A 24,435-nucleotide genomic window follows, 5' to 3' on the forward strand; every position below is an offset into this window, starting at 1 on the left:
TCTTTTGTATCTCCCATATTTATCCTTCCTGTTATTTGGTGTATAGAGGTATGCTCACAAGCAGCTCTATTAGGTAAACGTGTGTAAATCACAACCTTAGCCAAAAAAGAGAAAGCACATGAACTATCAAGAAAACAAGAATGACATATTGTCTAGTCTCTAGCATAAATTTTCTTCTCATTCGATTATTTTCTTAATCTACTTAATCCAGTTTTAGGGGTGCGAGAAGACAAGCCCTGTCTGTGCAGTCTCAAGCTCCAGGTAAGAACAAACCTGAATGGGGTGCTAATCTGTCCATGGACCATCACTCACTCACACCAGCCTAATTCACAGACACCAATAAACCTAAGAAACCTTTCTTTGAGATGCATGGGAACTATACACATACACATATTGTCAGTTTCATATGTTTGATAATTATATTGTAATAATAGTCCATTCTGTTTTCTTAAGTTATGTGATAGTTCCTTGCAACATTGTAGTTTTAGTTTGGCCCCTATACAAGAGAAAGAATTGACACTTAATTTAGGTTTTGTTTTAGCAAATGATCAGATGCAACAAAAAGTGTTCATAGTTTAGAAAAAATAAGAGCAAAAAGAAGATGAAGCCTGCTTTTAGGAACAAATGTTCTTATGTGCATATTACAAATTTGATGGTGTAGCAATTATTTGTGAGGTCCAATGATGCAGTAGATGCTAAAGTTCAAGGCTTAAAAAAACAAGTCTGAAATAAATAGCACCATCTTTCCACTTGTAGCTCTCACAGCACATTACTTGATTGCTATAACATTTCTGTTATTTAAATTCAAATTATAAACTAAATGAGCTTTGATTACACATTAAATTCCAGAATTGAGTAAAAATTAAATGAATTTCACATACAGTACGCCATATTTCCATTCTATAGGTTGTTTTCACAGATCAACACACTGCAATAAAATAGAGAAGAATGCAGGGAAGGCCACCACAGCTGTACTTCATGTAGTGATGACAACAAGAAATGAATTGAGCCAGATTGTTTGGGTTGATAATTTTCCAAAGCTGTCAGCATTGTGAAAACAAATTACTAAATATCTACATCCTCTTCAGTCATGCAGTCCAAATATCATTGGATTCCAGTAATGCTAGCAGACGTAAAAGCAACTGCTGAGGATACCATCATATTAAATTAGTATCATTGTCAGTATTTTTGAAAGTAAATAAATTTTAACACTTGAGAGGCCAACAATTTTCAGTATAAATCATTCAATAGATTCTATTATTAGAAAATAAAAACTGCAATCTGTTCATTGTAATGACTGTGGAATCCATCCATCCATTTTCCAACCCGATGAATCCGAACACAGGGTCACGGGGGTCTGCTGGAGCCAATCCCAGCCAACACAGGGAACAAGGCAGGAACCAATCCTGGGCAGGGTGCCAACCCACCGCAGGACACACACAAACACACCCACACACCAAGCACACACTAGGGCCAATTTAGAATCGCCAATCCACCTAACCTGCATGTCTTTGGACTATGGGAGGAATCCGGAGCACCCGGAGGAAACCCACGCAGACACGGGGAGAACATGCAAACTCCACCCGGGTCTCCTAACTGCGAGGCAGCAGCACTACCACTGCGCCACCGTGCCACCCTATTATTTTTCAGTCTTTATAAAAACTGTGGTTTATACTTTTGAGTAGAGACTGTCACTAAAGGCTTATCCGATGGAAAATAAAGCTTTACAGAAAACAGTATTATAACACCAAAGGAATTATATTGCCTAGCAGTAAAAAAAGAAAAGATAAAAAGCAACAGAGTACAGTGAAGCAATAAAACCAGCAAATAAAGAAAATTTCGATGTATCATATTTTTTAATATTTGGGCCACTGGCCAGTTAAATGACTTGCTTATGCTATCATTGTAAATCAGTAGCTGGGGTTGTGTCAACAGCCTTATGGTATAAAGTTCAGTGCCATAGCTGCAAAGCCACACAGTTTTATTTGATAATGACAGCAAGGTAGCACCGAGGTTAGCGCTCCTGGCTTATACAGTAGCTCTACAGTGATTCATAGGTTTAAGTCCTGGCCTGGACATTGTCTAAATGGAATTTGCGTGTTTTCTCTGAATCTCTTTGTAATTTTTGTCTGAATATTACAGTTTTTCTTTAGCTTCCCAAAGATGTGCATTTCATCTTAATTGTCAACTATGAATTGTTCTGGACTAAACATTATTTGTTACTAATTCTTAAACATATATTTATGAAGTGTCCTGGTGGCCTTGGTAAATGACAGGGATAATAAGGGTCATCCCCTTTGGATTTGAAAAAGTGTCACCCGACTCTTGCTGACATCCAGCCCTTTTTGTTGCTAATCCTTTTGGATTACTAAATATAGCTGCTCTACTGCGCAGTGTATCAGCTCCAACTGAAAGCTAACACTGTTTTGCTCGGGTAAGTCAGAAATGCCTAGCTTTACAGACAGCTGGCAATGTGGGGGAATGGAGTAATCATCACGTAATAATTCTGAGCTAATTTTCGATGAGTGTCTTACATTACAAGGCATTTCCAAATATGGGAGTCTTCTGATTAGGAGCCCTGAGTCACAGCTTTGATATGATTTTTAACAAAAGAGGTGCAAAAAAATTAAACACTGTGCATTAATGACACTAATTAAATATTATTATTGTAAGCGCTCATATCACACTTTGTTTAGCACTGCTGGTTCATAGTTCTAGAAATCTGGCTTCAATACCTGGTACATCCACTCTCAATGGAAAGTTTTTACATTCTTCTCTTGTCCATGTGGGCTTCCTCTGCGGGCTTTGATTTCCTACCACAGCCCAGAAACATGCTGTTAGGTTGATTAGTGACTATTATTTGATATAGTATGAGTAAGTGTATTTGACTGTACCTTGTGACACACTGGAGCTTATCCAGGGTTGTTTCACACCATGCAAAGATATTAACAGGAGAGGTCCCTGTTCCCTGTAATCCTAACCTGCACTGAGCAGTATATGTATAGATGGCTGGATGAAAAGGAAATTATTTAAATTTACATGCTGCCAAAGAAAACCAAATTACTCTTAATTTCTTTTGAGGTTTAAAGAGCACTGTTAAAGACAGAAAATGTAAGCAAAAGTTGAAGGTAGGAGGCAAGTGACTATACTAGGCTATGCACCGTATATTCCAGTTTTAGCCTGTTTACAAACCTCATAACACCCTATAAAAAAGTCAGTTTCTTTGTAATCTAATGATATATTCTGAGCATTCACCCTGCCTTGTAAAGGATTTAAAATACCTCAAGACTACATCAGGAACAACAAGAACATGTTTCAGGCATAGCAAATATGGTCTCTTCTGTTCAATGTCTTGTTTCCAGAACATAGACAAGGACTAAGCAATCTACAAAAGGATGGACAAATGTATAGGGTTTAGATATTTCACTATTAGAAATTTATATATTCACTAGAGGGCTTACCCCCTGCTCGTTTCGTTCGCCAACCCCACTTGTTTGCACAACGTGCCAGCCACTTCGCGTCTTTGCCACTTGTGTTGTGAAGAGGGGGGCTGAACGCACCCCAAGGAGACGTGGTTGCTCCTCCGAAACCCCCTCTTAAATGTTGATATAATTGGAAACAAATACAGTTTTTTTTACCTCCTCTTTACTTGATCAGCTGCTGGCTTGCTGCTGCTGTGCTGTGTGATCTGCATCTCACGCAGTGCTTCGAACATTTAAAAGCCTATACAGCAGCTGTCTTTATCATCTACTCTTTGTCTTTTATTTCTGGCCCCGGGCATGGTTAAATCTGTTGGCACAAAGTCTCGTCTTGCGAGACATGAGTTCTTGATATTTTTTAGTTTATAATTTAAAAATGGAATAAGAATATGAAAATCTATCAGCATCACATTAAAGTTTCATAAATTCTGAAAAGAATGATACCATAAATATATATGTAGGTTTTAAAATAAGCCTGATTTAAAGTGTGACAAAAAACATGACATAAAAACATCACATAAAATCGTTGCACAAAACCGTTGCACTTTTAGGCTTAGGATTTGATATATAGAGAGTACATTTATTAATGACTGTGTGATGGTGTTATGGTTATCACATAGCTTAATAGATTTAGGTTTTTGTGTGCAGGATGTTTTCCCATGTCTACTAAAGTTTATTCATATTTCACATTCAAATGAGGTGCTTGTGAGCTTAATTAACCCCTGCAAATTGGTCTAATATGTGGCAGTGAGTGTGTGCCGCTGTGATAGACACATGTCTTATCCATGGTTGCTTTCTGTCTTGCATTAATGCTAGGATAGTCTATACCTCCTGCAAGTCTGTATCATAGTAACTAGTTTAAGAAAATGGAGGTACTGATTTATTAAAGTTTCATGCAATGGTGGTTACCATAATTAATATTTCTGTTGCACTGTCCAGGGACCATGGTACAGTTAATGGCCCAGTCACTGTCTGTCTAGAGACTACGTACTCTTTCTGTTTACATATAGATTTAATTCTACATCTTAAAGACATGCAGGTTAAGTGGACTGCAAATTAAATTGACTGGTATGAACAAGTGTAGGTATACGCATGCAAAGGCACAGCGCTGACATATTATTACTTCCACAATTTATTTTATTTTTACCTACCTAAGGATGCTATCCATATACGCTCATGCCTCATGCAACTGTATATTGGAAGAGATGGGACAAGCTGATGGACTTAGATATTCCATTTTTAGCTGTTGTGTAAATTCCATAAATAGCATACTATGTATTCTATCTGTATACATATTATTTTTAAGTGCACGCCCACTGCAAATAGAATTTCAATCCAGAAGGTGGTAAAATGGGAATAGTACAGGTAGAAAAGGGTTATTCTGCATCGATGTTAAAAATATGAGTGGTGCCTAAATGAACCACAAATAAAGGTAAACATTCATGGACAGTCATACCATTTATTAGTTAAACAGAAAAGGACAGAACATCAACAATGGTGCAAAGGAAACGATCAGCAAGGCTGAAATGGATTGGGGAAAATGCTATAGGTGCTATACTTCCCATTAGTTATAAGTTTCTCTTTGCTAACTGTTTGGTTATTTGTACTGTATGTGTAAATACTGGTAATAACAACAGACTACTTGATGTATTTAACCTCTCATTGTTAGTGTCCAACACTATCATGAAGTATGTGCATATTATCCAACCTTGTTTAACTGCTCAATGCAGGAGTACTGTATATATGTAAAGTGTTTTATTGCAACCAAATCAGTCTAATATCAACTGCCAACAGAACATTTTATTGAAAAGGCAAAAATTTTTAAATTGTAGGAGCAGCCGAAAGAAGAAGAAGATTATTATTATTATTATTATTGTTAAAATACCAAAGTTTATGCACTCAGTTTTGTACCCAGCAGATGGCACAAATTAGCAAATTGTAGACATTGAAATGTGAAGCTGCAACAAGAGGTTTACCAACATTCCTTTATTAGTGCAGTTATGCTTCCCTGGACATTTAATATTTATGGATGAAACAGATCAACTGTCACTCCAGCATGAGCAAGAATTGTTTCTTCTCTGTCTATATATATATAGTAAGAGTACTCTTTTGAAACTAATAAATCACCATATGTTTATTTTTAAAGAACTTGTTGTTGTATTTTGAATCATAAAATGTCATAAAAGTTTGAGCATGTTTCTTTATAATGAAGGTAATGCACTCTCTCATTAAACAGACTGGAATACAGTAATTTAAAGTCATTAAGTGGCAGAATTTTCAAAACCATGTATTAGCAAAACAGCAAAGTATCAGATTGCGTTTAAATTTATCGACGGACATAAAGAGTATGCAAAAGATAATGCATAAACTGCCACTAAAATTAACTAAGGCTGGATAGAATGCACTGATAGCATCCTCTTCATGTCACCATCCATTCTTCTTTGGCCAGACATCTGCTCAGTCTTGAACAGCAGAACTAAGAAGTAGAATTAACAATTCAGCAAACTAATAAATCAAAGACCAGTATACTAGCAGTATGGCTTTCCATTTCACATAAGCTGCTCAATCCAATAATCCCATGTGCATTCTTGTGTAATAAAAAAATTGGGGTGCAGTATAATTGAACAAGCATGCCATTTGACATCTGAACTAAGGACATCAACATCAAATTCGATATGCTAGGAAAAGCTGCACATATCTGTGGCAGACCTCATTCACCACTTCTTAATGGAGGAACAAATGTTTGATTTGGTTCTAGAGTGCTATGCTGAAGATTAGAATATGAATTAGAATTTCCTAGCCAATCTATTGAACCATTTTTGAAATCCATCCATCCATCCATCATCCAACCCGCCATATCCTAACTGCAGGGTCATGGGGGTCTGCTGGAGCCAATCCCAGCCAACACAGGGCGCAAGGCATGAAGCAAACCCCAGGCAGGGCGCCAGCCCACAAAAGCATTTTTGAAATAATTTATTTCAATTTCATCTCATGGGGAGCCAATGCCTAATCAGGCAGAAATTGGTTACAAGTTAGGAGTCAGCCTGGAGTGGGATGCCAGCCTATGTGTACATTTCCTCTTCTTTCTCACTACTGTATGTTCATATTATGTTATTTGGCAAGCATGTGGGTGAATGGATATGTCCAACAGTGGCCTGATGCCCTTTTTACGGTTGTTTTCTTCCAAGCGTATTATACTACCAGGATAGGCTTTAAATTCTATGACTCTGAAAAGGTAGTAATTAATTGTATCAAATATAATAACCTTTATTTTTTATGTCTCTTGTTTACATACTCTTACTCAGAGATACAGAACAACTGACACTAAATTTATCCAACAGTAGCAGAAAAACAAATTACACAACTTGGTTATTAAAGCCATTCTCAGATAATAAACTGTGGCGGCAGACACAGTCAAAAGCATGGTGGAGCTCATCAAGGAAATATTAAACCTTTAAAAGTTAATTACTTGAGCATGGTGAGCAAGGAGTGGAGGGATCTTCATTTCTTCATTTTATTGCTTTTGGCCGCAGATGAAAATGTAACACTTTGAGATATAGATGTGATGATTCTATTAAAGGCCTATCGGAACAGAGTTGTGCTGAGCGATATTGTAAAGGTCATAATCTGTCTAATAATATGACAATCAGAATGCAGAAAGAAGTTGTGTCCTTGAAACTCAAGAGAATATCAGAGTTGTAGTGATTTATTTAAAAAAGGTACATGGCTACAAGCATAAGCATAGCCAGTGTGAGGGAATTTCAGATTTGAACCCTCCCTGAAATATATTTTATGACAATTCCAAATGAATGATCATAGACAAAATTATGATTAAGGTAAAGATTAATACTGTCCTGAAAAAAACACTGCAGACATAAAACATTTTGGCTTATTGAATTTTGATCCAATGAAGGCCCTTTGAACATTCAGTCACTGAAAATTGTGAACTTTTTTCAGTATGGATTAATTAGATAGATAGATAGATAGATAGATAGATAGATAGATAGATAGATAGATAGATAGATAGATAGATAGATAGATAGATAGATAGATAGATAGATAGATAGATAGATAGATAGATAGATAGATAGATACTTTATTAATCCCAATGGGAAATTCACATTCTTCAGCAGCAGCATACTAGGCTTGAAAATGGACAGATGGTATTATTTTTTATATTTTAGGTTTTGAGCATAATATCTCTAACTACAGTAAATGATGTTAAACACGTTATTTGTAGCAGGCATATTAAACGATTCTGCACATCTTTACCAACATTCTACCATCCATGTTATCACAGATGCCTTCTTTGTTGTGAATTATGCACTATTTGATTTACCACCCCAATTCAAAAAAAGTTGGGACAGTATGGAACATTCATTCATTGAAGACAGTATTAACCCAAGATATTTCATGTTTTGTCTGGTCAGCTTCATGTCATTTATTAATATGCATCCATTCCTGCACTTCAGGCCTGCAAATCATTTCAATAAAAGTTAGGAAGGGGCAAATTATGGCCACTAATGAGGTAAAATAATTAAATAATAATGTGATTTCAAAAAAGGTGATGTCAGCAGGTGATTGTAATCATGATTTGGCACAAAAGCTGTATCCATAAAAGGCTGAGTCTTTGAGGAGCAAAGATGGGCAGAGGGTCTCCAATTTGTCAACAAATGCATGAGAAAATTATTGATATATTTAACAACAATGTTCCTCAAAGACAGATTGGAAGGGATTTGAATAGTTCTCCCTCTACAGTACATAAACAATTCAAAGAATTTCAGTGCATAAAGGTCAAGGGTAGAAGCCTACCCTGAACACCTGTGATCTCTGATCCCTCAAATGGCACTGCATCAAGAACCATCACTCATTAATAGCAGATATGGACATGGACACATGTTACTTTGGCAAACCTTTGTCAAGCACTACAATATGAAGTTAAATTCACAAATGCCTCTTAAAACTTTACTGTAAAAAAAGAAGCCTTATCTCAACCATGTTTAGTGTTTTTTTGTGCTTTTCTGTGCTTAGAAGCATTTGTGATGGATCATCACACAGTGGAAACATGTGTAATGTGGTCAGACAAATCAGTATTCCAGATCATTTTTTTGGAAGAAATGGACACTGTGTGCTCCAGACCAAAGACAAAAAGGACCATCCAGACTGTTACCAGCAACAATTACAAAAACCATGGTTTGTCATGTGTGGTGAATTGCCGGCTTCTTACTTCGGCCCTCACCCCCAGGCTGCCAGGAGGAGCTCTCTGGACAGCGTGGACGTGCCCCGAGTTCCAGCAGGGCCTCATGGACTATGTCGTTTTTATACGCAGCCCTGCTGGATACCTTGGGGGCCACCAGGAGTCGCTATAGGAGGGCTCATGGGCTCTTATGTGTCCTATAACCTGGGGGTACGTCATGGTCACGTGACAGGAAGAAACGACGTGCTCCCAGGTTGAAGAACAGGACTGTTTACCCTGACCCGGAAGGAATAAGGAACTGTGGACTGTTGGACAGGAACACCTCCGGGTCAGGGTGTATAAAAGGACTGTGGGAAAGCCCAGACACTGAGCTGAGCTGGGAGGTAGGAGGGCGAAGTGTCTGGGCGAGGAGGATTGTTTGAGAGAGAGAGAATTGTTGTTTATGAATAGCGTGGAGTGGAGGGTGCTTTGTGCACGTGATAACAGTAAAATAAATAGTTATTGTGCTTATACCTGGTGTTTAGAGTGGTACCTGAGGGTCCGAGAGGTGGACAAAGACCTTATCTGCTACACATGGTATGGGGTTGTGTCATTGTCCTTGGCAAAGATAATTTGTACATTAATGCAGAAATGAACATTGAGATGTTAGAGCAACATATGCTGCCTTCAAGATCTTTTCCAGGGATGTCCATGCATTTTTCAACATGACAATGCACAACCACCTTCTGCATGCATTACAAACTCTCATGGCTGCGGAAGAAGAGGGTACAGGTACTGGAGTGGTTTGCCTGTGTTTAGTATAAAAATTAAAGTAAATCAATGACACGGTTCTCAGATTATAACATGACATTCAAACAAATGATTAATTTTATATAGACATGTAGCTAGATATCCACTGATAGTGTGGAGACAGGGTACAATATTAGGATCAGTATACCATAATATTTTAAAGTATTGTAATAATTTGACAATGTGGTGTATTGCAATTTATTCTCTTTTAGTTTGACTAAAGTTAAAGGTAAATCATGCTCTTGTACTCAGGAAATGTGTTGATGTTTTACACAATCAGACAATTTAACAATAAAAATCTTTTGAATATATAAAAATATGTGCTTTAAATCTTGAGAGTTGTATGTTGACATTAACATGCTATTTTCACAATAAATTATTTCATAACTTTCAAAGATAAACATCTTGAAATATTTTCATTAACTTTTTAGCTTCATTTAATCTTATAATAGATTGTCATGTTATACATTAAACAATCATGCACATCTGTGAGTGACCAGGAAGAAGGAAGTCTATAACACAAAGCAGAGAACTTAGCCTTGTAGCACTCCTGTCAACTGGAGGGGAGAGACAGTACTAGCATGTAGTATGTTAGGGTAATTGATTTAAGTACATACTGTAATTCACTATATTTTGGCACCTGTCAATCTGCTTGTCTGCTGCTGGTGCAAAATGAGGCGGCCATGACAATAACGGGCACTTGTAAGGGGAAACACATCATTTCTGTCTTGGCCTCTCTTTGCTGGCTGCCTATCAAGTATAGGATTGAGTTTAAGGTGTTTTTGTTTGTGTTTAAAGCCCTAAATAACTTGGCTCCTCCAGTACTAGGGTGTTGTACCGTGTTAGCCATTATGAATGTAGAGAAAAGCCAAGCAAAATGACACCTTTTATTGGCTAACTAAAAAGATTACAATATGCAAGCTTTCGAGGCAACTCAGGCCCCTTCTTCGCCTGAAGAAGGGGCCTGAGTTGCCTCGAAAGCTTGCATATTGTAATCTTTTTAGTTAGCCAATAAAAGGTGTCATTTTGCTTGGCTTTTCTTGGCTCCTCCATATATTTTAGACCTTCTTTTCAAGTATTCCACTGCTGGGCTGCTCAGATCCTTTTCTCAATCTATTCTGGTGGTATCATGTGCTCACTGAATACTGAGTGGTGATCAAGCTTTTTCAGTGGCTGCTTCAAAACTTTGCAATGCCATACCTTTTGATATCAGAACCACACCCACTGTTCTGACATTTAAATCATGCTTAAATTCACACTGTTTTACTTTGGCTTATGGGGATGCTGCATAAAGCATTTGTTTATGATGCCTGTAGGGGGAGAGTCCTTTGGTGTGGCTTCTCGTAATATAAAGTCTAGTTGTTGACGTACTGTGATGTTTTTAGTGCATTTCAGTTTTTATTATATTGAGTTTTATTCTGTATAGCACTTTGGCCAGCTTCTGGTTGTTTTTAAATGTGCTTCACAAATAAAAAAGAACAAAAGAATATTCATATTTATAATGCATTAACAATAAATTACAAAATCATACATAAACACATAACTATTGTTAAATATACATTAGAAAGAAGTAATCATTTTTGACATACTTTATTAATCTCCAAGGTTATCTTAATGATTATCATAAATGAATCATGACAATATCATATTTTTGATACATTGCATATATCCTATAAAAAAATAATAAATTTCAAAGTAACCTAAAATTCATAAAATACTGCAGTACTAATAATGTATAGAAAGTCAAATTTCCTGAAACAATATAGCCTTTTTAAATATTACGTTTTAAAAATGCAAATCTAACATTTCTTTAGTCATTGTTTTTCACACTTAAAGGTGGAGGGACAAAGAAGCAAATTCAGGGGTTTGTCACTCCTAGATACCTTTCTCATAATGAAATTGGACACTTATGTTTTGCTTTATCATACTTTTCAATATTTAAATGGAAAATAACAGTTAAAATAATGAGACAAAATCACATATATATTCTAAAAGGACTCTCGCTGCCATAGAAAAGAGTGGGGTAAGTTTATAAGTTAAGTAAAATGTGTTAAGATATGTAATAAGGTGATCTTAAGCTTAGTAAAAGTGTATATTACATAATATATACAAAAACTGGTTTGTTTATGGATTAGGGCTTTATTACTATTATAAAAAGTCCATTTGTCAAACGTCATTTTAATGGCTTCAAATATTTATAATAAGAGGCTAATTTCCATTGGAGTTAGTTAAGCTAAAACTGACAAGAAGGTGGCATGATTCAATCCAAGGCCAGTAGTAAGTAAAAGTACTTGTTAGGATGTTAACACAGGCACTGAGCAGCAGGCTTCTGGCTCTCTCTTCAGCAATGCTACATTCCTTTTCTGCCTTCCAGATGAATTCTTTTCTGTTTACTTAATACTGGGTCCCAGTTGGCCAGGAAGGTGCTGACTGAGGGATTCACAGTCAGTCATACCCGCCAGTGCTAATCCCAAGATCTCTAATTTGTCTTCCACTTTGCTCTCAGAAGAGCTGGTCCTCCAAATATCAAGTTACAGTCTAGAGTCGGATGCTTAACGCCATCATTTTTCAAAAGTCCTTGTCCTTTTGTAAACCCCTTTAAAACTTACATCACGTATGGTGGAGTTAATACAATACTAGAATATTTTATTTTTCAAAATGTTCATTAATTTCCTATAAATATAATAATATAAATATAATATAATAATATAAAAGTGTTATACACTGAACAAAAGTGAGTTATTTACTCTTCATTCTGTGACTTAAATAGTGAATACAGTACTAAAAGTATTTACATGAAGTGTATAACACCACTCAACAGATATATTACTAGCATCTGCACTATGTTAATTTAAAAATTAATTATTACTACATCAATCTAATTTCTTAATATTGGCTAAATGTTATATTCCTTACTGAACATCTCTGCAGTACAAAATACCAACATTTTGAGACACCAGATCAGACCTTTTACAACTTGATAAAAGAATGAAATGTATTAGGAAATGCTGGAATATAAACTATATCTGTTGCATTTAGAGTAATTATGTTTTTGAACTGGACCCAATTTGAAATCAGTACTGTAGCTGTAAGCTATAATTAGCTAGTGGCATAAACCACTGATCTTACTTAGTATGTAATTTTCTTAGTATTGAATGCATTTTCTCTATAAATTTGAACTTGAAAATTGTACTGAAAAAACAAAGGGAATTGGTTTGAGATACAACAAATACATGCAAATATTCCTCTGTTCACTTTCTACAGCCATGTTGCTTAAGTCAATGTCATGAGAAATCAAAGCCCATCCCTACTGCAAAAAATACTCAGGGATAATCCCTGAAAAATATGCTAGTCCTCTGGAGGGTTCACTCATTTACACTGGTCCAGTGCAGAAGCACCAATCAGGATTAACAGCATTTCTATAATCTAGATAAAAAACCCACATGGATACAAGAAATGCACAACAATGACACTCTAGCCAGAGAATGTGCCCATTGTAAATAAGAAAGGGTAATGTATTAAGTTTTTGAGTAACAAAAAGTATAAAGATTCATAAAATGTACTGGAAATATGAATAGAGCAATTAGACAATGATGAATGTACATCTCATTATTTTGTGCAGTGCTCTGAAGAACAATATTTTTGCAACAAAGCAATTACAGGATTGAAGTTTTGAAGTTGAAATTGTCCATGTCACTTTTCCATTAAGAACAATATAAGATTTGTTCTGCTCAGCTGCACATCGTTTCAGCAACCCATTGGACTATTAGTCAATATTTTTAACGTGCGTGACTTTATTTAAGCTATCACATCTATAGGCTGCTAGGGCCAGGTAATATGGACTTCAATTGATATTGTAATAATCTTGACCTAAAATTAGGTTTTCGATGTATCCCAATATGTTCTCAAAACACCTTAAAGGTTAAAGATAACATTATTCAGACAAGTATGTTTTTCAAAACCATTTCAAAACCTGCTATATTTTCTCATAATAATACAGTGAAATATTTGAGAAAGAAACAGGTTTATTTTTTCAGAATTTAACAGTTTCACAAACAGATTTTCACAAACAGATGTACCTTAAAGAAACACTTGGCTCAAAAACATTTTTCCAGCTATTTTTGTTGGATATGTCCTCTACTTATTTTCAAGTTTCCATTGTATGTATTCTATTCCACACCTTATCTGCTTTGTTGACATCTGTGTCTGCCGGTCCCTATCCGCAAAGTAAACACTGCTAGCTCACGCTCTCTCTGATGTTTTTATATATGGAAAGATAAAACTGTTGATTCACTACTGCACCAATCACAGATTATAATACATTATATAATACTGTACATATGTTTTATGACGTATGTAATACAGTATGCAATGGTTCTAAATTATGTATTGCCATACAGAATATGTGATTTGTCATGTCTGTAACAGTCTGTTAATATTTTATAACATTCACCAGTATAAAAATTACTGTACTGCATTTGTGACTGGGCAACTTGTACTTTTGCATCCCTTGTTCTTAACAAAATCTTGAATCCTTCTTCCTCTACAATTTAGATACATACTTTTTTCATGGCTGGCACCAGGGAACAATCTGTAAGGAGCAATGATATTTGGGTGGAAACTAAGCCATTGCAACTACCCAACAAAACTTCACTTTCTCTTTTAATCCCAATAAACAGTGAAGTGACAAGTTACTATTAAAATGTGGCAGTGTAAAATTATAACCTGATTTTCATTATCCTGTTAGTAACATCTGATCAAAATACAGTTGTATACCTGACTTACTCCAACTTACTATAACTCAACAAATTTAAAGATTTCTAGAACAACATATTTATAAATGTTAATGCAAAATGAACACTATATACAGTATACAGTACAGTATATAATATACACAACTATTGTAAATAAAAAGCCCAATTCACTTGCTAAATAAATAACACAAACTTAGAACATTGCTGATTATGTTAGATTATCAGAAAGGACACTGTGCATTGTAGATACCACATGGGCTAGACCACCATTGCAGCCAGAAGAGGGGATGGTTCCTTACCCAGAAAGGAGGCTCCTAGAAGGCAGACAGGAATCCTGACCAGGGAAGAGAGAGGAACCAGACCTGGAAGAGATGGCCAGAACAGAGGGACGGACGGCCCACTGGAAGTGGAAGAGGTCACTGAGGACTTTCTATTCTCCCCAGACAGTAGATGGCAGCAGCCCTCCATGAAGGCGCCCATTTGGGAACCAGCAGGGAATGCTGGGAGATGTAGTTCAGCAATACAGCCTGGCTGGTGACTATGGGTGCCGCAAGGGGGCGCTGTAGGGAGATGCACTACCCAATTTATGAGACTTATATGTTATCTGGAAGAACTTCCATCTGGCAATCGCCCTAGCACTGGAAGTATTCCTGGGTCTGTAATAAAAGGGACAGCACTCCCTTATCCAGGCGATTTGGAACTGGGAGAACGTAGAGTAACACTCCACTGAAGGAGGGCAGTGCAGTGGTGAGAAGAGGGGTATTGTGGAGAGAGAGAATGTGTGTATTTTTGCATGTGTTACTTTTGGAGGATTTTGATAAATAAATCTTCCATTATTTGAACCCGGGACTCAGTGTGATTGTGTTTGGGGACCCTGGTTCCATCACAGAATATACTTTATTTTTGTAATATGACACACCTGAACACAGGGGTCTCCAACCTATTTTCCCCTGAGAGCTAATTTTACAAAATGAAAATGGTCAAGAGCTACTCATGTTGTCTAACGTTTATTCTCATAGCTTATTTCAACCCAAACAAACTGAATAAGATTGTTTTGCCTGAACATTTACAAAATGTTGGTGTCCACAACTCACATTTTGCATTAAAACATCACAAAAAATATTTACTTCACCTGCAAGTGCATTTTGTATGTCTGTATGCATTTTCTAGTGTATCTCACATGATTGAATTAAAACATGAATGATGTCAAAACAAAACAATGCAATTACAAATGACAGATATTACTTATTCATTTGTCATTTTGTTACATGTCACCGTTTCACTTCACAAGAGTATTCACATGTCCAGTTGCATGTGTGACGTGTTTTTTAGTTAGTTAGTTTAGTAGTTTTAGTTAGTGAGATGACTGACACTGCATGGAGTCAACAACAGAGGTGTATGGTGGAGTGTAGCCATTTAGGTTCACTCGTATGGAGTCATTTAAATGTTCATCTGTCAGTCTTGTTCTGAACTTTGATTTCATGACATTCATGTCAGAAAAGGCCGACTCACAGAGGTATGGAGACCCAAACAAAGCAGACATTTTCAGAGCTGCTTGGTGAAGATTCTTATAGTTATCTGGCTCTACTAAGCTCCACAAATGCTGAGAATGCTGTTGAGACTTTAACTGCACATTATTTTGAAGGTTTACTAATATACAGTATAATATATAAAATACAATGTCTGTCCGCTTTTCACGAGAGAACTACTTAACAGATTTAGATCGGGGTTTTTTCTATAATTTGCATGAACATTCCGGTTGATTTTGCGACATCTCTCATTTCGCAATGTATCATGGTTCGCTTGTGGTACCGATTTATTGCGCGAATCCAAGAAACACGCAGCAGGCGAAGGGAGGGGGGAAGGACCCTCCTCACTCGCTCGCCAGCATCGGGGAGTGTTCCTTAACTCTGCTTAGCTAGCGAACAGGAGAAGAATTGAATTCAACTTTGTTGATATTTAAAATAAAGTGTTACTTAGGTAGGGCGGCACGGTGGCGCAGTGGTAGCGCTGCTGCCTCGCAGTTAGGAGACCCGGGTTCGCTTCCCGGGTCCTCCCTGCGTGGAGTTTGCATGTTCTCCCCGTGTCTGCGTGGGTTTCCTTCAGGCGCTCCGGTTTCCTCCCACAGTCCAAAGACATGCAGTTTAGGTGGATTGGCGATTCTAAATTGGCCCTAGTGTGTGCTTGGTGTGTGGGTTTGTTTGTGTGTGTCCTGCGGTGGGTTGGCACCCTGCCCGGGATTGGTTCCTGCCTTGTGCCCTGTGTTGGCTGGGATTGGCTCCAGCAGACCCCCGTGACCCTGTATTCGGATTCAGCGGGTTGGAAACTGGATGGATGGATGGATGTTACTTAGGTCTTGACGAGTTTGAGTCCGGATATTCTCTTAAGTGTATGCCACATTGAAAAGATAGATTGCAATTCAGATTGTGGATCGTGATTTTGTGTTAAAAGGATTGTGATATGATTTTTTGGAAAGATCGCCCAATCCTAATTTGACTAATCAAGTTTCCAAATTTATGTAGGATTCATGAACCCTTTGGTGAGCTACTTGGAAAGGGGCTGTGAGCTACCGGTAGCTCCCGAGCGACATGTTGGAGACCCCTGCCTTAACAAGACAAAAGGGAAAATAAAACAATTCCCATTTAAATGCACACAATACCAAATGGACCCAAACTATAAGATTTCTCATCATAGTATGTCAAATCTATGATTTTTTTTATCTCTATTGTGGGTCAGATATTTAGAAATCCTCCGGTATGATAGATCACCATTCTTTTTTGTGCATTAGACCTTCAGCAAGGAAAAGTAAAATTATTATATTCCAGAATCCAAAAGTACAATGAAAAATTTTTTATTCAATATACACCATGTACTAAGATTACACTACATATACTAAGATACAGTAACAAAAAAAAAACGAAAAATAATAATACAATTTTGCTTTCTAGATGTTGTCAGCTTTTGGATTTTAGAGCAAAATGTTCCTTTTGGATCCCATGTTCTAATAAACTTCAATCACTTCATTAATGTTAATAATGCTACCTTTTGCAGTACAATCAGAAGAGCTTAGAGCTGTTCTTGTCCACACAGATTTATCAGTTTCAACTGGACTGCCTGTTAAATACGCCTGATCTGACACAGCTGAAATGGTACTGCCAAAATTAGTTCCTGTTTTATCTTACTATAGCAAGCAGACACACATGCAGATACAGAGACGCATTCTCACAGACATCAGTGGTTTTATGAAGCTTTACTTGGTGGAGATGTGCTGGACTTGATAGACAGAAATGCTATGCACTGTGAAAAATAGTTATTTTCTATATGTCTAATAAGTTTTGAAAGTGGGGATTGGCAGATAACCATAACAACCATGCTGGAAATGTTGAAAAGTCTTTGAGAATTTTGAAGACCTGGATTAGGTTTACATACAGACAGGTTTAATTCTCTGAGCCTGTCAAGAGTAGAACATGTTCTTATGTTCTAGAATAACACTTGTTTGCTCTCTAGTGCGCAGCTTCAAGTGCAGATATGTCTTTTTTTAAGCATGATGACCAGAACTGCACACAAGACTCCATTATGTGTTCACACTAGTGCATTTTATAGTCATCATGGTAAAGCAGTTGATATTTTTACCATTTTTAAATACTTTGGATAAAAACAAGTTCCTCATATAACAAAATCTCTAAATAAAGAGCATTATATGTAGAGTGCAAGGGAAGCTAGAAAGTGTGGGGAACAGCCCGGACACAGACAGGTAGACATAATGTTTAAACCACACACGTTTATTCACAACTACTATTTACACTTATCGTGAGCACAAACCCAGTGCCGCAGCACCAATCACCCCTCAAGTCCTTGGCCACACGCACAATGCCTTCTCTCAGTCTCTGGTCCACCTCCTCTCCTCTCCACCAAGCTTCGTCCACTTCCACCCGACTCTTGCCCCTGACTGGAGGGAGGCGGCCCCTTTTATACACCCCGGAATGACTCCAGGTGCTTCCTGAGGGTTTCTGTAGACACACCCCTGTGTGGCAGAAGCTCTGCCAGTATATCTGGAAGTCCTCCGGGTGTCCCCAATCCTCTTCCCCCAAGTACTTCCGGGTGTGGCGGAAGTACTGAGGTCCAGGGCTCCCAAGGCATCGGGGTGCCCCCTGGCGGTGACCACGGGCCCCTACAGGGTTGAGCTTCCATGCTCTGTACCCGTGGCCCCCAAAGCAATCAGGGCGGACGCCCCCTCGTGTTCTGGAGGAGGCACAAACCCTCCTCTGGTCCTCCTGGGCATCCTGGCCAGGCGACAAACCCAGCCGGGTGCCACAAAAGAAAATTCAAAAGAATTCCATATCATAACACTCATGAAGACTTTTTTAGTATACTGTTTAGTATACTATTTTCATACAGGTATAATCAACTGTCGTCATCCACAGAGGTTACATTCCTGAAAAATCCTGTGGAAACGGAAATGACAGATACTGAGGCACTGACCTACGTGAAAAATGGGGTTAGGTTCCGGCGGACCCTATTCACTATATATTTTAGGTACAGTACTCATTACCATAAAAACATAATTTCAAGTGCCAAAATCAACTAAGCTCATCACAGCGCATTTGTGCTTAGGAGCACTAGGAAAAACACTTTTCATTAGCACTACCAGAAAAACACCATTAAAACACTGGGAAAACATGGAATATTATCAGAATGTAGACATGTGTTAACACAACTGAGGCTGTGAGAAAGAAGTCATTAAACTGCATTGCTGAAGCAGACAGATGGGTACTTGTGCGCCTGCAGCTGAAAACAGAGGGATGGAACTGCCACCAGTGCTTGCATCCTGCCAACTCATTAGAGTAGGTGGTTGCTTAGAAAGAGCTGAATCTCTTAGCCTACCTTCTGCCCACTCTATTGTTTTATGTCCTTGCCATCCAGTGACAAAGTTGTTAATTAAATTTAATTAATTGACTATGATGAAAAACAATATCATCCAGGCCAAATGTGTAATATTTGCTGTGAGAGACCCTAAAGCCATTTGCAAACATCAGCATTCCTGTACATAAAGTTTTATATTGGCAAATCAAACCTGCTGATCCTAAGATAAACTCTTCCCCCAAATCTACATTCTTTAACACTTTTAATTTAATATTTTACCCAAGTAAAATTGAATGCTACAGATAGTAATAATGGGGAATAATTTTTACTACTAGACCATACTCAGTATCCATCCATCCATCCATTTTCCAACCCGCTGAATCCGAACACAGGGTCACGGGGGTCTGCTGGAGCCAATCCCAGCCAACACAGGGCACATGGCAGGAACCAATCCCGGGCAGGGTGTCAACCCACCGCAGCATACTCAGTATACACATAAATATTCAAACAAGCATTGACAATGATTCATTCCTGATGGCCCTAAGAAAATGTATTGCACTCTGAAGAACACCTTCAGAATTAACTACACAACTTTCTGAGTGGAAGAAAGGGATTTGTGTAGTGCCTTTGCTGCCCTAAGCCATGAGCTTAAAGTGTAGTTGGCTAAGCACAAACTTACATTTAGATTCAACCCTGTGGGTATGCCACATTTCAGTAGTGTATGGGAAAGGGAACTAAGGAAAATAATGTCTGCCCTCCACAACACTGTTGGATTTCTATTTGTCACAAAAGAGCTATTCTGTACTGTCCTTATAGGGGTGGAGATAATTCTGAACAGTAAAACCTTGGACAGTATCTGCACAAATACTGTAGCTGATCTTGTAGCTGACACCTCTAATCTTTTTTTGATGGGATGGTTGAACAATACTCCTTGCCACAAGTGGTTTATTCAGTATCAACATTTATTAACCAGGGTCTTCAATACTACCCAGCCATCTCTGCTAATGGGTAAGCTCAGAGATACACAGGTGGATGAGGCTATGGTGTTCTGGATAATGGATTATCTGTCAGGATTCAGAAGTTTGTGAGACTCAAGGACTATATTTCTGATGTAGATGTGAGCAACACTGGAGCACCACATAAAACAGTCCTGTCTCTTTTTCTCTTCACTCTGTACACCTCAGACTACAAATATAACACCAGGGGCCTCAGGTATAAATGGTGTGTATGCACAAAAATGTTGCGTACACCTGTTTGTCACTTTGAGATGTATAAAAACTAAACTTGGCGTAAAGCCACACACATTTTCATGGCAGAGTCCCACCTTTCATATGCCCTTTTTCTGCTCAGTTTTACAAACTGGTGGCGCCCAGTGTCAAATCAGTGCTACTGTTTCTGTGGTCTAATTTTCATTTTTAGATTCACATCTATGATGCGGGTTTTATAAAATACTCCAAAATTAATTGCACATCGTTTACAAATTTATTTCACTTGATTGTAATCATTCTGTAACAATATAATGGTGCATGGAATGGACAAACTATTCCAACTACCATGGCTGCTTTAGTGTTGTTAGTAGATGTCTCAAATGGAAGAATTAGAAGAGAGTGTGCATTTACAGATGATGACAACTGCCTTCTAAGTCGATTGTGATTTCAAAGAGCTACCCTCTTGTAGCTGAGTGCTGAACTAGCACCAGCATTACAAAGGCAGACTTTAAGGAAGTGTGCTCTACCTGCTACTTTGCAAGTTCTGTCCACTCTCGGGTTTTCAGCCACAGGAGCTTTCAACTTGAAGTAGCTGACCGATAAGGTATTTTACAATCATCACTGAGTCGCACCATGCCAGCTGTATAGGATGGTATTATCCACTTATCATCCAGATATATAAGATTTCCTTACACTGTGGTTGAACTGGCAAACATAAAAGTACAATTCACAGCAATGTCCGGTTTTCCAAATGTAATTGGAGCGGTCAACTGCACACACATTGCTATTGCAATGATGCTGGACAAGATATATCAGCCAGGGATGATTCACCAAAAGAATGAGCTCACATTACATCATATACAGTGCATTCGGAAAGCATTCACAGCGCAGCACTTTTTCCACATTTTGTTATGTTACAGCCTTATTCCAAAATGGATTAAATTCATTTTTTTCCTCAGAATTCTACACACAACACCCCATAATGACACCATGAAAAAAGTTTACTTGAGATTTTTGCAAATTTATTAAAAATAAAAAAATTGAGCTATGGGGCTAATTCTCTTTACTGAGGACAGGGGTTTTGATCTGAACAGAAAGAGGGATCAATGGTTCCAAACATCATGATATTTGAGAACACCCCATATTATTTTATGCTCTTCAGATGTAAACATGTGTTAAAAAATGGAAGTTTCTGCTGCTGAGATGGCACCTTCACACTTCTTTATTTTGCAACTCTAACCTCAGTAATGGAGGCCACCCTATCTACTCCTTCCCTTGTTTCAGTCGGGCAGGTCTATATTGGAATATACAGTGAGTCAGAGTTTGAAATGTTAATTTCTCTATGATCTACGCATCCTATCCCTTCCACTTCCTACTTTTTCCTTTTTAAAGCTCAGTGCTCACGGCATGGGGGACCTCCCTTTCTTTCCCTCTATCAATTCATTCCTTGTACTCATTTGTTTTAACTGTTTTTCCTACATCTTTGCCCCCACCTCCACAAAGATTCCCTTAGAACTACCCCCCTATCATATCTAAATGGTTTACAGACCTTTCCCCAGCCCTTGTGGTCTACTGATATACCATCTTTCAAAGCATCATTTTTTTTTTTCAAAATACTTAATACCAGCACACACAAGTTTATCCATTGGTTACACCCTACCCCCTTGAGGTAGAATCTCATGGGATTAGAACATTATCCCTGATATCAAATTTACTTCCTTAAATTCCCTGGCTCCTTGTTTCTCATGTTTTGGGAATTTCCAGTTCCTGCTATCTTTCATTATGTGGCCAAATCCCTCTCTGCCATTCAGGGGTTGGGGTCATGATCTTTTTGTTACTGTATATACTAAAATTAACTTTTTAGTTTATTAGTAAAAATGTGACCACAAAAATGATATTTAGAAACAAACTTGCTGCCTTCTGCTCGAATGCTCAGTTTAAACAACAATTTCACCTTTCAACACAGCTACGATTCAAAGCACACAGCCAACTCAGCCAAGAAATAGCTTATAAATAAGTTCTGGAATGGCTGTATTACAGGCATAACCTTATACAAAATGAACTAATTTATCTAAAGATGGCTGTTCACAGGAGATCCCCTCACAATATGACTAAGCTTGAACACCTCTTCTACAAAGAAGAGTATGGTAAAATTTCAAAATCCACATGTGCTTGTTGTTAGAGGCAAAATCAAGTTGTTTCCACCAACTATTAATTAAAGGATGTGCACACTTATTAAACCAAGTAGTGAAAGGCTTTTTAAGAATTATTTTCATCCCTTCTCCATCTCTTATTTATATAGATATTTACTTCTCCCCTTCTTTTGTCTTATGTTGCCTTATTAAAAAGCTTAAAGAAATTTTCCTTTAGCTAAGCTCTTCTTCTCAGGGGTGGGGTTTGATTCGTTTTCAAATTTGTTGGGTTATAAATTGATCTGTTTGTATGGAATGATTACAATGAAAATTAATAAAATAAAAATATAAAAAAAAAAAAAAAGAATTATTTTCACAAAAGTTATACTTTTGTATTCCACTTCATTGTTCCTGGTTACACAATCCTAATAAAGGTAATACATGATCTGATGATATTTGTCTTACTTTGAGCCTTTACATCAACAACAGCTGAAAGTTCAATAAAGATAGTAGCACTAGTATTATAATGTATACAGAGTATAAGGTGTTTAGACTTTTGGTATCCATTGTAGGCAAATTCACACATGCATAGACTGGTACATACTTTATTTAGGCATAGATGATTTATGCAGCTAAATATAATGTGCTTACTGGGAAGGGTATATAAAAGGAGTACTAGCTCACATTATAGAGTGTGTACAAAACTATACATATTTTGAAGATGAAATGCTAAATGCCCCAGCTGCTACTGTTAAACTGGCTGCTGCTGTACATAGTTTGCCTAAAATTGTATCTGTACTGAAGCTTCCAGTTTGTATATGAAAATTAAACTGTATGTTCACACACAATTGTTGTCTCTCTCTTTCACTTAAGCAGCATAATTCTTTTAACAAATATATAGATAACACACATACATATACACGCACACACTACCAGTCCTCGAGCGAGATCTTTCACCTCCGCCTTGTCTTCATGGTTGTCCAAGATAATTATCCTGGCTTGCATTCCTGTAGTTTCTGAATTATGCACAGATGCAGTGAAAGCACAAAATTGCAAATTCAGCAATGGATAGCATGATACATATGCTACAAGCGATTATGTAGCTTCTAATTTCCTGTATCTTTACAAAATGTAAATATATAATAATTTTTGTATAGCAACTATCATGGTTAAAAAAAGAATAACCAAAAGTGACACGTATGGATGTAAAATGAAGGAATACATGGTGTGCACCAATGATTTATTTTGCAACTGACAGTTTACTTTTTGGACTTAAGAAGCAAAGCCAAGGAATGTCTTTGGGAGGTAAAGAAATAGACATAAAAATGGAGGAAAAAGGCTATCTTTTGGCAAATGTCTAGAATTGGTTGTTGGTGATGTTACTTCTAAAGTGACATAAGTATATTCTAAAAAAGAATACATGTCATAAGTATTTTGTTTGTTACAAAATCATATACATATTGTAACACCAAAGATGAATCACTTTATAGTTCTAGTTTATTTTCATTTACATGACTTTTGCCTTTTTAAAGGACACTATGTGTTAATATTTTATTTATTCATTCATCCATTTTTTATCCTCTTTGCCCAATTTAGAACTGGAGCAGGAGATTATCCCAGCAGTATCTGGTATAAGGCAGGAAACATCCTTGGATGGTGTGCCAATCTATTGCAGGGCACAAGCAGAAACCACTGTCCCTACGTCTCTGAATATGTATACATATAATATCTAAACTGATATAGATACTGCATACTTACCTACTTATAAATTTATAAAAAATACTTGGCTTGTCATAAGCAAAACCCTTCAATTGAAATATTCTATGAGCTAAAAGACATTAATAAGAATAATCACAAGGACATAAATATAAGATGTCAAAGACAATTTTGCAAAAATCTTCTTCAGCTAGAAACTTGCAAGAAAAACTAACCATATGCAAGACTGATCAAGTTTTATTCGTCTGTTAGTAACTAATGACAATGGAAAGGGAAAGGAAACATATATGTCCAGTA

General features: G+C 37.3%; 1 protein-coding gene across 4 annotated transcripts in view; it reads right to left on the reverse strand.

The window, feature by feature from the left end:
• rbm20 (RNA binding motif protein 20) overlaps positions 1–24,435 on the reverse strand; it is a 198,781-nt gene that overhangs the window by 47,679 nt on the left and 126,667 nt on the right. The gene's annotated exons all lie outside the window — the stretch shown is intronic.

The sequence above is a fragment of the Erpetoichthys calabaricus genome, chromosome 2, assembly GCF_900747795.2.
Source record: "Erpetoichthys calabaricus chromosome 2, fErpCal1.3, whole genome shotgun sequence".
In the NCBI taxonomy this organism is placed as follows: domain Eukaryota; kingdom Metazoa; phylum Chordata; class Cladistia; order Polypteriformes; family Polypteridae; genus Erpetoichthys; species Erpetoichthys calabaricus.